Source organism: Pistacia vera, unplaced genomic scaffold (genome assembly GCF_008641045.1).
Source record: "Pistacia vera cultivar Batoury unplaced genomic scaffold, PisVer_v2 Contig785, whole genome shotgun sequence".
In the NCBI taxonomy this organism is placed as follows: Eukaryota; Viridiplantae; Streptophyta; class Magnoliopsida; order Sapindales; family Anacardiaceae; genus Pistacia; species Pistacia vera.
In genome coordinates, this window is record NW_022196651.1 from 322985 (window position 1) to 337466 (window position 14482).

At 44.6% G+C, this 14482-nt stretch overlaps 1 pseudogene; it reads right to left on the bottom strand.

Moving 5' to 3' along the window:
* Positions 1–1130: 1130 nt before the first annotated feature.
* Positions 1131–11515, bottom strand: LOC116116837 (annotated as a pseudogene).
* Between the last annotated feature and the right edge of the window lie 2967 nt (positions 11516–14482).

Genomic DNA, 14482 nt, shown 5'->3' on the forward strand with positions numbered 1-14482 from the left:
CATTTTAAAATTGAAAAATTTCTGTTTTAAAACTAACCTATTTGGTGAAGACTTAGATAGGTATAAGGAATCTAATTTTTCCCAAATCTCTGCTGGTGTTTTCATCTTCTTAACCTCTTTTAGGACTTTATCTCCTAACCCTAGGATTAGAGAACCGTAAGCCTTATCTAGTAGTTCTTTCTTTTCCTTTTCAGACAAGGTCTCTGGTAAGCTCTCCTCACCTTCTAAGGTAGCAGACAACCCATCCTTGACTAAGACAGCCCTCATCTTCATCTTTCATAACCCATAATCATTATCTCCTGTAAACTTCTCAAGTTCATACTTAGACATTTCTAGGTTTCTAACCTTCCTAGTTACTTAGAAACCAAAAGCCCCAAATTCTAGAGACCAGCCGAAAAACCCTAAGTAACAAACAGAACTGTAGAAAATAGTCAAACCCTAGATTACTGCAGATTCATAGAATTGGATCTCACAATCTAGAATAATGAAACCTAGGTGCTCGAAAACAAAGCTCTGATACCAATTGTTATAAAATGTAATCCAAAACAGTATAAACATGCAATAACCCAGAAACATTCATCCACCCAGAATAAGTACAGAAATAACAATTAAGCAGCAAAATGAAAAAGGAAAGAGAAATAACACCAGATTTATAGTGGTTCGGTAATCTTAAAGATTACCTACATCCACTCTTCAAAGCAACCAGAAAAAAGATTTCACTATGAGTTTGAGAAACCTTACAGAAGAATCGGCTCACCCCTTTACACAAGGCATCACCCCGATACAAAACCCTCCTAATTTTACACCCGTATACCCAAATGCTCTCACCACTCATATCTCAAATAGGTAGAAATCAGTACATATTTATACAGGAAAAGAAAGACTAAACAATAAGGACAGCTCACACCTACCATCACCGTTGATTCCATAGACGAACCTTGGATTTCCAGCACAGCACCTCTAACTGATTTCTCTCTCTATTAACCAAGAGAGAATCGAGAGAAGTGAGCTGCGCACAAGATCTAAAACAGATTAGGTCGTTCGAAGATAGCAAAAGACTAAACTGCCCCTCAAGCCTTAACAATTTACATTTGACCAGTCAAACTCCAAGTTGACTTCCACGTGTGTCATCAGAATGCCACATCACAACAAGTGACTCCATTATCAACTGGTTCCAGGATCCCACTGCCGAGGTTCATCCTGGAAACAGGTTTCTTCAAGAGCCTTTCACCAATCCTTACAAGCTCCTGCATATTCTTCTTGGTCGCTTTATCCGTTGATGATGTATCCCCGGTCAGCATGGCATCCTAATAGCAAACTTATGATTATTATTTACTCTATATATCTTATCATACATGTTTAATTAAATCAAAAACTTATTGTTTGATTAATTAAATGGAGCTATTGAATGTGGGGTTATATAGATATAAAGAAAACCTGGACACGAAGGTAGTTTCGTTCACACCCAAGGGATTTGAAAATCAAGGACATGTGAAGGTCGACCATGTCGACATTAGCAGAGGTAAATGAATCAATTAAAGGAAGATTTCCCTGTGTGTAAAGCCTCCCCAGAATTCCCCATTTTGCAGCCATTTAAGCATCTTATTTTTTCTCTATTTTGGAATTTCTTGTTCCTAGTGATAATACTAGGACCTTCTCATATTGTAGAGCTTGTGCCGATACCTCATCTGGATTTCCTGGGAACGCGGTTCCTGTTGGGTTCATGGCCAGCAATGTCTTCAAAAGACGGTCAGAATCAAAATAAAAGTATAACTCCAAGCGACAAAGCAATTCTTAGTTTTCTAGAAAAAGGGCCTGGATAGACTTACAGGATTATTTGCTGCAATTCCTCCATCAACGAGGTGAAATGGTTTATCATTCCCATGCGAATCTTTAGTTTTAAAATGATAAGCTGGAAAATAAGTTGGGGCTGCAGAAGTAGCAATGCAAATATCTGATAGCAAAGCATCTGATTCTGACTTCATTATTAATATATGAATTTCCTAATTATTTAGCTCCAAACAATATACTTAAAAGTATTTATTGAAATGAAAAATAATTCACCAGAAATTTTGAAAAGATGGTAGGTTGAAGTAGGTTGATGTCAAAAGTACTGGGTATAACAATTCACGTTAGATTGCCATGCAGTCTTCGATGCCCAAGTATATTGTGAACAACTTTCTTAGATAGTCGTCATTGTATTTTGGTCCCAGTAAAGGCTTCATTCTCTTAAAGATTCGACTAAAATCATCAAACCACAAGTTAATTGCCCAGAAAATTACTAATGCATGTTTAACTATAGAAGAAGTAAATTAATATAACTGCACACACAGCTTACAGGGACTGAGGAAATATTTTAGGGCCATGCTTGAGATGGAAGGGAACAATATCTTTTGCAATGTAAGGAGGACGCCCTTGTTCGTCAGGAGCTATCAACATGCTTGTTATTGAACCTCCTGTGCTAGTTCCTGCAATCACATCAAAGTAATCTGCAAGTCGAGCATTTTCTCCATCCAATTCCTGTTCCATCTATCAAACAATGCACAGTCCAAAATTAGTTTGAATATTTTTTTTTTTCTTAGAAAATACAAATGCATGTAGGTAGCTTGGAACTAGAAGTGGCCATATCAGAACTATTAAGTTTCTAATATATAATAGCTAGCTATGTTAGAGGTTGCAGCAACGTGAGTGAATTTATCTAGGTGCACATGTGTAATGAAAAGTGTTCGTTGGCAAGACTAGTATGCGTACTTGTAACTTTGATTCAAGAAAACTCAATATAGTTGCTGGTATAATTCCTCTAGTTCCTCCCCCATCGATGCTTAGAACTGTAATCTTTTCACACCACACTTGTTTGATTGGTTGATTTCATCAGCGAAAGAAGGTTTTTCCATGATTTGTATCAATCTATAACTAGCACTATATTTGTGAAATTTATTAAAGACGCAAGTTGCAGATGGAAAGCTAGCTTTGGTCATGAATTTATAATGGAGAATAGAAATACTCTAGTACTATAATTTGATAGTAACTATCAGTGATCTATGTATATAATAATAGTACTTATTAGTTAGGATCTGTTGATGCATGATTTTGACATTAACGAAACGCACGTGTGAAATGTTAGGTTGGCTCAAAAGACACACGTGAATGGAAAGGAAAAATGACACTAAATGTAGTGAGAAAGGAGTTTTAAAGTGGTTCGGATGCTAAGGAAGCAAATCCCACGTCCACTAATGATTTTATTAATGATAATGGTCAGGTCGCTTTAGACGACTGACTTTACACTGATGATACAAGGTATTAAAGACTGTCTTTTCTAGAGAGAGAGAGTTTTGTCAAGAGTAAAAATGTGCGAATCCCCTTAATGAGAGAAGAGCTCCCATTTTATAGTGGGATGCCTTGAGGTAATGATCACTGAATCTACAAATTGGTGGGATGATCCATGCAAATCCTTCTTTTAGAGTAATTCACGTGATTTGCTATAGGGGTTGGACACGCGGGATCATCACAGCTCCTTGTTGGCCTGACGTGCACCCATTATTCTGACGGAAGCAAGCTATGGGGTGCAACCATGATCACACGACTCAGTTGCGCCAAAATGGCAATAGACTCTTCCCGAGATCTGACCTTTTGCACTTAACTAGGTGCCACGTCAACCCTATGTTCCCAAGCATAACAGAAATCCCCTAGTTTTTAAGGTTTGAGAACCGAACCTTGGAAACTACAAGTCATGCCGCAATTGGATGATTCCTGGAGATTCTGAAAATTCTGAAAATTCTAAAAATTCTGGAAATTCTGACCTGCCTGAAAGTAGGTCGAGATGACACTTTTTCGAGAACGACCTCGCATGTTCATTGTTTGTAGGGGACAAACGACCTGATTTCGTCAGACGTCACTTGTTGTCCTTTTTTCATGGTTGCATTTAATGAAGTAGTCCCTGCACTGACAGATGTGCCCTGTGAGTGATAAGTGTCAGCCAGATACATTAAATGCATTGTGCGTTGACACAGTACGCCTTATCAGGACATCAAATGCATTGTACGTTGGAACGACGCCCTTTATCAGAGCATTAAATGTAGATTTGAGACGCAATTAATGCTCTGAGGAAGAGAGATGGCCGTCGTTTGAGCTTTTCAACGAAAGATATGAAGGTTTGACTTTATCCAGTCGTGACGCTCACTCTTCCCCGCTGATGCGCGACACGTGGTCATGATCAACGGTGAGAAACCTTTGCCGCCCAAACACCGTTTCGATTCTAAGAAATTGAAATGCCGATTCATATGCTGTAAAAACCTCGAGTCGTTCTCAAGCAATGTCACCAAAGCCTTTTTCTTAGAGAGTAAAAGATTTTCGCAAACTTGGAACCTGTCTCTCAAACCAGCATTTTTCTAGTATTCGAAGCGGAAGCTATTCTCATACTCCGAGAGGTAAGAGCTTTTCCCTGTTTTGGTTTCGTTATCTTTCATGGCTGAATGGCATCTGTCTTCCGGTAGCCTATCGGAGACGAGATGCTTAGGTCGGGTTCAAGCCATGAATGGCGGCTCGAATCATGCCGTTAGGGTTTCCTTTGGAATTTAGGGAGTTTGTTTCCTCCCACATCATCATACGAAATAGAGTACGACGGCTAAATGACCTTTCTGCTTGTCGCTTTTGCAGACCAGCAAAATAGACCCCTCAGCAACCAAATCCAAACAGGGAACCGGTTCGTCCTTACAGGGTGCTCCAAGCATCCCTATCAAGGTCTTCTCGATTCTTATCGGGGATGAGCTCGAGAGGGTAATAAAGCAGTACGGCATCGAGGTGGATGCTTTCCTCGACGTGGCACACTTATCGCGGTACCCGCTAAGTGGTCTGGCCGTGGTCTCTGAGGAGATCACCAAAGGTGGGGGACTGATCCCCTTCCACCCTTTCATCAGGTCGCTTTTGGACCACTTCGGGGTTGCGTCGATGCAGCTGACTCCAAACGCGTACGTCATTGCCGTTGCAATGTACATCGCGTGCCAAGAGAACGGGCTAGACGAGCTGACCGCGATGGAGGTCGGTTGCTCATATTATTTGAAAAAGAGCAAGAGCAAGGACAAGGGCTCTTACTACTTGTCTAGGCGACCTACTATCTCTGATAGGATACACAGCTACCCGAGCAACGCGGGGGCCTATGAAACGAAGTTTTTCTCCTTTCATTATGATGGCCATTGCCGCTTCCAGGAACCGAGTAGGCTCCTCTTTTTTTTTTTTTTTTTTTGACAAGTTCATTGCACTCGGAACATGCTTTCTAATGACCTGATTCCTTTATGACAGTTAACAAGACGATCGACCTAGGGCTGCTCTTCGATAGAAGTAGGATCCTGTAATTCGGATCCCTACCCGAGGACAAGCGCGATGCAAAGAAACTCGTGACGACTGCAAGTTTGCGGAAATACGGTTTCTAAAACGCAAACGCGTCGTCAGAGCCCCCATTGAGTAAGTCCTCCTAACTGGTCCCTTTCTAGTCATGTAAAGTGATATTTTGGCTAATGATGCTTTGCATGCAGCGACCATGCCTCTGAAGGAGTCAAAGCAGCAGCGACGAAGGCTACTTAATTTCCCTCAGACAAAGAAAGCCAAAGCGGCTGAAACTGCTTCGAACGTTCCTCCGACAGAAGGCGCAACATCGGGCCAACCGGCGCGACCTTCCGAAACTTCTCAAGCACAACCTTCAGAGGACGTGCCAATGTGAACCACGAAGGTCTCCCAGCGATCGCCTGCTCGCCCGAGGCTGAAGACAACGGCCAAGCAAAAGAAGAGGAAATAGATTCAGGTCGAGGAGTCAGAGACCGAATCTGAGGGCGATCAATCAAAGAGGTCACGGCTGGACGCAAGCAGGTTGGGCAAGGAACCTATAGACGACACGACCGTTGCTGAGGCCATGAAGAAGGATACTCTCGTGCTGGACTTGCTAGGGAACCTGCTGGAGCACCTGCAGCCAGTGGCATACGCCCTATTGGAATGCGGACTCTCAGAATCTTTCGAGTAGTTTGCAAGTTCTAGTGACGTGGACCTAATGTCCACATCGGTCCAACACTTGAGCAAGGTGAATGAACTATCCTCGGCGAGGACTTCCCTTAGTTTCTTTTGATTAGCTAACTCTTTCTTTCTTTGTTTGCAGGCTCTTCTTTCCATGCAAATGTCCATGGAAAAGGTTCAACTGGGAGCCACGAAAGGAGGTGTTGCTCTGAAGGAAGAGAACGCAGCGCTCTAGCAAAGCTTGGAAGCTGCCGAAACAGAGAGAAACCTATTTTCTGAGTCAGTGAACAGGTACCTGAACGAAAGAGACACGACTCTTCGTACGGTGGACTTCCAGAAAGCGCAGCTCGAGAAGCATGGAGAGGAAGTAAATGAGCTGCAAAGAACTATAGCCAGACCCTCCAAGGAGGCCGGGGAGACGGACCAGGAGCTTAAAGCGATCTCTCTGCAGGTCTTACGAACAGAGCAAGAGAAGGATGCCTCCGAGAAGGAAAGGCAAGCTCTCGAAGTTGAACTTTAGGAAAGTCAAGAAAAAGTTACTTCCTTAACGCAAGAGATGTAAGATCAGGCAGCGGAGGTCGAGGAGAAGGTTGTCAAATGGGCAATGGACTCTATTTATGCCTTGCGACCGAAGAATCCGTGACTTGACTTGTCCGACCTCCTGGAAGACTGGCAAGATACACTTATGTCCATGGCGCAGGAGGATGATGAAGCAGCGGCCTCCTGAGCAGGACGTTCAGGACACGGCTCGGATAAACTCTCAGTGGACCAGCCCTAGAACAACGAGGTCGGCCATCTAGGAGCTGGATTAGGGCTTATAGTCATGTTATTTTGCCTGTTGTACTCCACATTAATGAAATACATTTCTGCTTTTACAATTTTGTTCGCTTTATTATACATGAGTACTTCCTGATTGCTTACATTTACTGAAACAAGTGTGATGACATAACACATTCACACGAACAAGATTACATGCGAACAAAATGACACTTTACAAGGAAATTATTTACACAAATTGCAAGTTAATTTACAAAGAAAGCTAAATTCGGAATTACTGATACTATGGTCGAAGGTGCTCAGCATTCCAAGCTCGGGGTACCTTAAAACCGTTCAGCCTTTTGAGATGATAAGTCCCCGGTCTTATCACTTTGTCGATGCGGTATGGACCTTCTCAGTTTGGTCCTAACACTCCCGCACTTGGTTCCCTGATATCGAGAAGAACTTCCTTTAGCACAAGGTCGCTGACCTGGAAGTCTCTTCGCCTGACCTTTGAATTGAAGAACCTCTTCGCGCGTTGCTGATAGGCTACTATCCTTAGCGATGTCTTGCTGCGATGTTCTTCAACAAGGTCTAGGCTTGCTCTCATAAATGCTTCGTTGTCAGCCTTATTATACAAGTCCCTCCGAAGTGAACCAGTTCCCACCTCTACAGGGATCATCGCTTTGCATCCGTATGCTAGCGTAAAAGGTGTTTCTGAGGTGGAGGTTCTTGGAGTAGTTATGTACGGCCATAGGACTTCGGGGAGGTTGTCAGCCCAATTCCCTTTGGCTGCGCCAAGTTTGGCCTTCAGAGTGTGCTTGATGGTTTTGTTGATAGCTTTAACTTGGCCATTTGCTTGTGGCCTTGCTACTGAGGCAAATTTTTTATGGATGCCCAGCTCGTCACAAAACTGTTTGAATTCCTCGTTGTTGAACTGTTTCCCGTTATCTGAGATGAGGGTATGAGGAATTCCGTAGCGGCACACAATATTCTTGAAAACGAAGTCCTTGAGCTTTTTGGTCGTGATCGCGGCTAGCGGTTCGGCTTCCACCCATTTGCTGAAGTAATCTACCACGACTACGGCGTATTTGACTCCCCCTTTACCGACTGGCATGGGACTGATGAGATCGATCCCCCACATGGAGAAAGGCCAGAGGCTAGTCATGGTTATCAGTACGTGGAAGGAAGCTCCGGTATATTTGCGAACCGCTGGCACTTATCACACCTTTTGACAAAGTTGTAGGCGTCATCTTAGATCCGGGGCTAATAGTACCCCTGACGAACAACCTTGTTTGCAAGAGATCGCATGACGGTGTGATTACTGCAGATCCCTTTATGTATCTCCCGCATGATATAATCTGCTTCTTTGCTGGTCACACATCAGAGGAGGGGGGCACTAAACCCTCGCCTGTAATGCGGGTCTCCGATGAAGGTGTAGCGAGCAGATCTCGTTCGTAGAACCCTTGCCTCGATCTTATCGTCAAGCAAGATCCCATCCTTAAGATACTGAGTAATGGGGGTCATCCATGAGCCCGAACCTGTTACATTCACGGTTTGTTCGATTGGGCTGATGCTGGGGATTTCGATGAATCGAACAGGAATGCTCCCTGGTGCATCCGAGTCTAATGATGAGGTTATCCTTGCCAAGGCGTCCGCCACATAATTATTTTCTCTAGGATTTGAGTGATTGTGAAGTGCTTGAACGACTCGAGTGCGGCCTTAGCTTTCTTCAGATAATTGATCATGTTATCTTCCTTGGCTTGATACTTTCCCAAAATCTGGTTAACGACCAGCATGGAGTCACTGTGGACGCTGATCACGGTTGTGCCCATTTCTTTGGCCAACCTGAGTCCAGCGAGCAGAGCTTCATACTCGGCCTCATTATTAGTTACTTTGAAACCGAATCAGAGAATGTCATGAATGCGGGCCCTTTCAGGACTCAACAAGAGAAGGCCCGCTCTGGCCCTCTTTCTATTCGATGATCCATCGACGTAGAGGGTCCAAGTCGAGAGATTTTGAACAGTTTTCTGGATGACTTCGTTGGGCTGTTCCGACTCGTTCGCTAGATGATGCGAAAACTCTTAGATGAAGTCAGCAACAGCCTGCCATTTAATAGCTGCTTTTGGTTTGTAATGGAGATCGAATTGGCTGAGTTCCATGGCCCATTTGAGCAATTTTCTCAACACCTCCAGTTTTTGGAGGACTTGTCTAAGCAAGTAATTAGTTAATACGTGAACTGTATGGGCATGGAAGTAAGGTCACAGCTTTCGAGAAGCGATCAGCAGGGCATAGGCTAATCTCTCCATTTTCGGATATCGCATCTCGGCATCCAATAGACACTTGCTCGTGTAATATACTGGTCATTACGTTCCATTCTCTTTTCGAACTAGAGCTGCACTGACCGCGAACTGCAAGACGGACAGGTACAAAAGGAGGATCTCTCGTGGGAGAGGTTTGGACAGAAGTGGTGGCTTCTCGAGGTGTTCCTTTATTCTCTGGAAGGCATGTTTGCACTCGGGAGTCCATCTGAACTTCTTATTGGCCTTGAGTACATTGAAGAATGGCAAGCAGCGATCTGTTAGCCTTGATATGAAGCGACTTAGCGCTGCTATACGCCCGTTCAGGCTCATAACCTGTTTTTTATTGGTCGGGCTCTTCATATCGAGGAGAGCTTGGATTTTTTCGGGGTTGATCTCAATTCCCCGCTGGTTAACCATGTACTCTAGGAATTTTCCCGAGGATACTTCGAATGAACATTTGAGGGGGTTCAACTTCATTTGGTACTGTCGGAGGATGCCGAACATCTCAGCGAGATATGCTACATGGTCTGGAGCGACATGGGACTTCACCAGCATGTCATCTACATAGACCTCCATCGATCTGCCCATCTGTTCGGAGAACATCTGGTTAACCAGTCGCTGGTAAGTTGCACCAGCGTTCTTGAGGCCGAAGGGCATAACTTTATAGCAATACAGTCCCCGATTTGTAATAAACGATGTATGCTCTTCGTTTGGCCCGTACATCAGAATTTGATTGTATCCCAAGTATGCATCCATAAAACTTAGCAGCTCGTGCCCTGAGGTGGCATCCACGAGCTGGTCAATTCTCAGCAGGGGAAAACTGTCCTTTGGACACACATTGTTGAGGTCGGTGAAGTCGATCAAGTCCGCCATTTGCCGTTAGGCTTCTTTACTAGAACTAGGTTGGCAACCCAGGTCGGATAGAGTGCTTCTCGGATAGACCCATTTCGGAGGAGGTTATCCACCTCAAGCTTCAAGGTAGCATATCGCTTCGGGTCCATCGCTCTCCTCTTTTGGCGAACTGGCTTGGCTTCATTGTCGATATTTAATGCATGGCAAATAACATTCGGGCTGATCCCAACCATGTTTGCATGCGACCATGCGAACACATTGATGTTTTTCCTGAGGAAGTTGGTCAGGTCAGTAACGAGCTGGGGATTTAGATTTTTACCGATCCTCAACACCCTGCTTGGCTCGGTCTGGTCGACCAGTACTTCAGTCAGGTCCTCAACTGGCCCATTGGAAGGGCAATCCTGAATGTGAGGATCTATATTATCATCGGCTGGGCTAGGCTGTGGCTCTATCTGGTTGATCACCATTGTCTGGTTGTGATCGCCGCGCGAGGTGCCTTTGCCTTTGCACGCCATCTAAACTGCTTTCACACAGCAGTCCCAAGCTGCGCGCTGAGACCCGCTAACTTCCCCAATCCCCATCGGGGTGGGGAACTTTATTTTCAAATGGTAGACTGAAGTGACCGCCTTGAAGTGTCTCAGCAGAGGTCGCCCCAGAATTCCATTAAAGGCGGATGGGCAATCCACTACCAAGAACTCAATTACTCTGGTCACTTCGTCGAAGTCACCCAACATGACTGGGAGTGAGATCATGCCCTTGGGGAATAGGTGGTCCCCTGTGAAGCCATATAGAGGGAACGAGGCAAGTTTCAGGTCTGTCTCGTCCAAATTCATTCTTTCGAAAGTTGAAGCGAACAGGATGTCCATAGCACTTCCGTTATCCACTAACATCCTCTGGACAATATGGCGCCCTATGAGGGGTGTTATCACAAGGGCATCTTCATGAAGATGATGTAGCCGGGCTGTATCTTTTTCGGAGAAGGAAATTTCCTCCTCCCGGCGAACCTTCTATGGTCGCTGCGCCACGCTCATCGCTCTGATGGGCTTGTGATGTGCCTCGCGAGCATAGCTTTCTTGGGCACCTCGCGAGTTTCCCGTGAAGTGTGATCCCCTGAAAATTAAATTGAGGGTGCACACTCCTTTCTGATCTTGGCGCTTCTTACTTGACTCCCCCTGATTTTTCTCTTGTGAGGGAGCAAAGTCATCAATATACTCCTTGAAATATCCCTGCTTGATAAGGTTTTCGATCGCCTACTTGAGAGCTCGGCATTCATCGGTATGGTGCCCATTGTCCCAATGATAGCGACAATATTTTTTATTATTTCTGGATGTCGCTGGAGTTTTCATGGGCTCGGGCTCTCTGAGCAGGCTGGCCTCCTTGAATTTATCGAGAATAGCCGATACAGAAGCGTTCAATGGAGTATATTGGTTTCTGTCACAATCACGACGAGGGACGGGGGCATAGGACTTTTTAGGCTCGTAACGAGGTTTCTTCCCTCTTCGCTGATCGTCTGCGTCCTCTTTGCGATCAGCTCTTCTACTATCCTGCCGACCAGGTGTACTGCCCGGAGCGACGTGGTGGCGATAGCGGAGTGCTGCCATTGAATTTTCTATTTGGAGGTATTTCTCTGCGAAATTATAGAATCCAGTGAGGGAAACATCGTCCTCAGCCTGTAATTCTTTCCACAGGTCGGTCTATAGACGGACTCTGGCTATGATGAGAGTCCGAACAGACTCTTCAGGAGTATGAGCCACCTTGTTGAGCTCTCTATGGAAACGGTCAATATAGGACTGGAGGGATTCATCCCTTTCTTACCTTATATTGCTAAGGTAGCTCAAAGGCATCTAGAACTTCCGATTTGCTTGAAAATGCCTTAGGAACATCGCGCTCATCTGAGGCCATGAACTGATCGATCCCGCAGGGACCGACCTGAACCACCATTTGGCATGGGAGGTCAAAGTCACTGTCAAACAATCTGAGACCTGGTGAAGCTCTATCAGGTTGTTAAATTCATACAAATGATCCTGCGGGTTGGAGTTCCCATCAAACGCCAGTATGTCGGGTATCCTGAATCCTGGTGGGAGAGGAGCAGCTAACACTTCGGTAGAGAAGGGAGACACAGATGCGACCAGACCCTGCTCGTTTTGCTGAGCTCGCAGTCTGTCTAGAGCTACTACAGCTACTCAATTTGTGGCAATGGAGCCGCTTGGGGATTGCTTTCACCCATGCGAGTTCGACCCTCGCGATTACGGTTAAGGAAAGTCTAGAGGTCGGGTTCCTCTTTGCCTCGGCCGGTGGTTCCGTCCACTCTCGACACACGTCAGCTAGAGGCATGTGATGGTGATGAAAGGTGCATGGTATTTTCACAACCTTCGCGGTGGTAAGAACCGCCCCGCGAAGTATGGGACCCTCTTGCATGGTAACAATCAGGATTGTTTTGCGTGTGGTGATGGGAATCGCCCCGACCAGCACTTTTATGGGTGCGCTCTTGCGATGTGGCATGGGACAGCTCGGGCTGTGTCCTTTCACCGAGTCTCAACGAGACTGGTATTCTGCTCGGGACGCGGTCGAAATTTGCTGGCCCTTTGGAGCCCGTGGGCTTGCTTTTTGCCATTTATTTACCTTTTCGTCTATGCGCTGCAGTGCTCGCGGCACGGGCTATTTCCCTTTGCCGTGCTTTTGCACGACCTGCTGGCATTTTTGGTAGTTGCACCGCCGTAGCTGACTTGGATGGCACGTCTTGGTCTAAATGGTCCAGCCTTCGGTTGACTGTCTAGAGAATATTGTCAAAACTCTCCAGGTAGCTTCTAATAACAGGGTCAAGCTGTGAACTGGACGAGATATCTCCTGCAGCATTTTGCGGGGCTGAAGGTTTTCTGAAAGAGGTGTCCCCCTGAACTTGGGGGAGCCCCTTAGCGCCCTGGTTGGGTTGCTCAGGTTCTGGTTGGCGGGCCATTTGTTGCTGTAGGATCGGTAGGTTGGAGATTCTCCTGATGAAGGATGAACACTAAACCAGCCCTCCTTCTAGCACCAAATTGTTGATGCGTGATTTTGACATCAATGAAACACACGTGTGAAATGTTAGATTTGCCCAAAAGACACACGTGAATAGAAAGGAAAAATGACACTAAATGCAGTGAGAAAGGAGTTTTAAAGTGGTTCGGATGCTAAGGAAGCAAATCCTACGTCCACTGATGTTTTTATTAATGATAATGGTCAGGTTGCTTTAGACGACTGACTTTACATTGATGATACAAGGTATTAAAGACTGTCTTTTCTAGAGAAAGAGAGTTTTGTCAAGAATAAAAATGTGCGAATCCCCTTAATGAAAGAAGAGCTCCCATTTTATAGTGGGATGTCTTGAGGTAATGATTACTGAATCTGCAAGTTGGTGGGATGATCCGTGTAAATCCTTCTTTTAGAGTAATTCACGTGATTTGCTGCAAGGGTTGGACACACGGGATCATCACTGTAACACCTCCTCTTTACTACTATGCTTATAATACATACTATGTAAATTATAGATATACATAGCGTATGGAAAATAGTGGGCTCAAATTTTTCTTTACTCATAAAATATAATTCTTTACAAATACAAAAGACTACGTATTTAAAAACTTTCTAATTAATACAAAATATCATAGTTGGTGGACAGTGGTGCCAATACTCTTCGCTCCTTGACATCCATCCGACCGTTGCTCTTATTTCCTGCAAAATAAAAAAGAACAACGGGGTGAGCACAACAATGCTCAGTAAGTAAATCCTCTACTACCCGTCCCCGCAACTCACTCTTTGGTTCTTTCCTTACTCTACTGTTCTTCTATTTCTATTTCTCACTGTTTTTCTCTTTCTTTCTAATACTGTTATTCTCCTTTAACTTTGTTCTGCTCTTTTTTCTTTCTTTCTCTCTGTTCTTTTTCTCTTATTCTTACTCACCATGAAGGACAATCATGGTTCTCTCTTATTCTCATCATACTCACCATGAAGGAAAATCATGGTTCTCGCCTATATAAGCTCTACATGCAATTAATACAAAAGAACTGCATGTTTCTTTCTTCTACTCTCTATTCTTATTAACTCAAACTTTCGCATTCTTTCTCATACTCTCTCTCTCTTTCTATCTCATTCTTTCTCAAGCTTTCTCATTCTTTAATTCTTTCTGTTATCTCATTCTCATTTCTGTTTCTCTTTCTCATAATTCTTTTCTGTTAACTCTCCTTAGTAGTCACGGCCTCATCTTACCGGAGGCACGGCCTGGACTCGCTCCCGCTCTACGTGACTTCTACTCATTCTAGTTGATCGGACTCGGTTATGCATGGATTCGAAACCCTTGGCCATGTGAGTGTATAATCTCTCTCTCGGGTACTCGGGTATAGCCCTCATCCGCATGCACTCTCATGGGCTACACCACTTCTCTTTCTCATACTCATGCCGCTCTCTCAATGCGGCGTACATGCGGGAATACTCCACCCATTACTCACGGGTTCCCCATCGCATAACCTACTCTATACTCTTTTCTCTCTCTTTTATTCTTTCTCATGTTTGCTCATCACTTTCTCAAGCTAGTA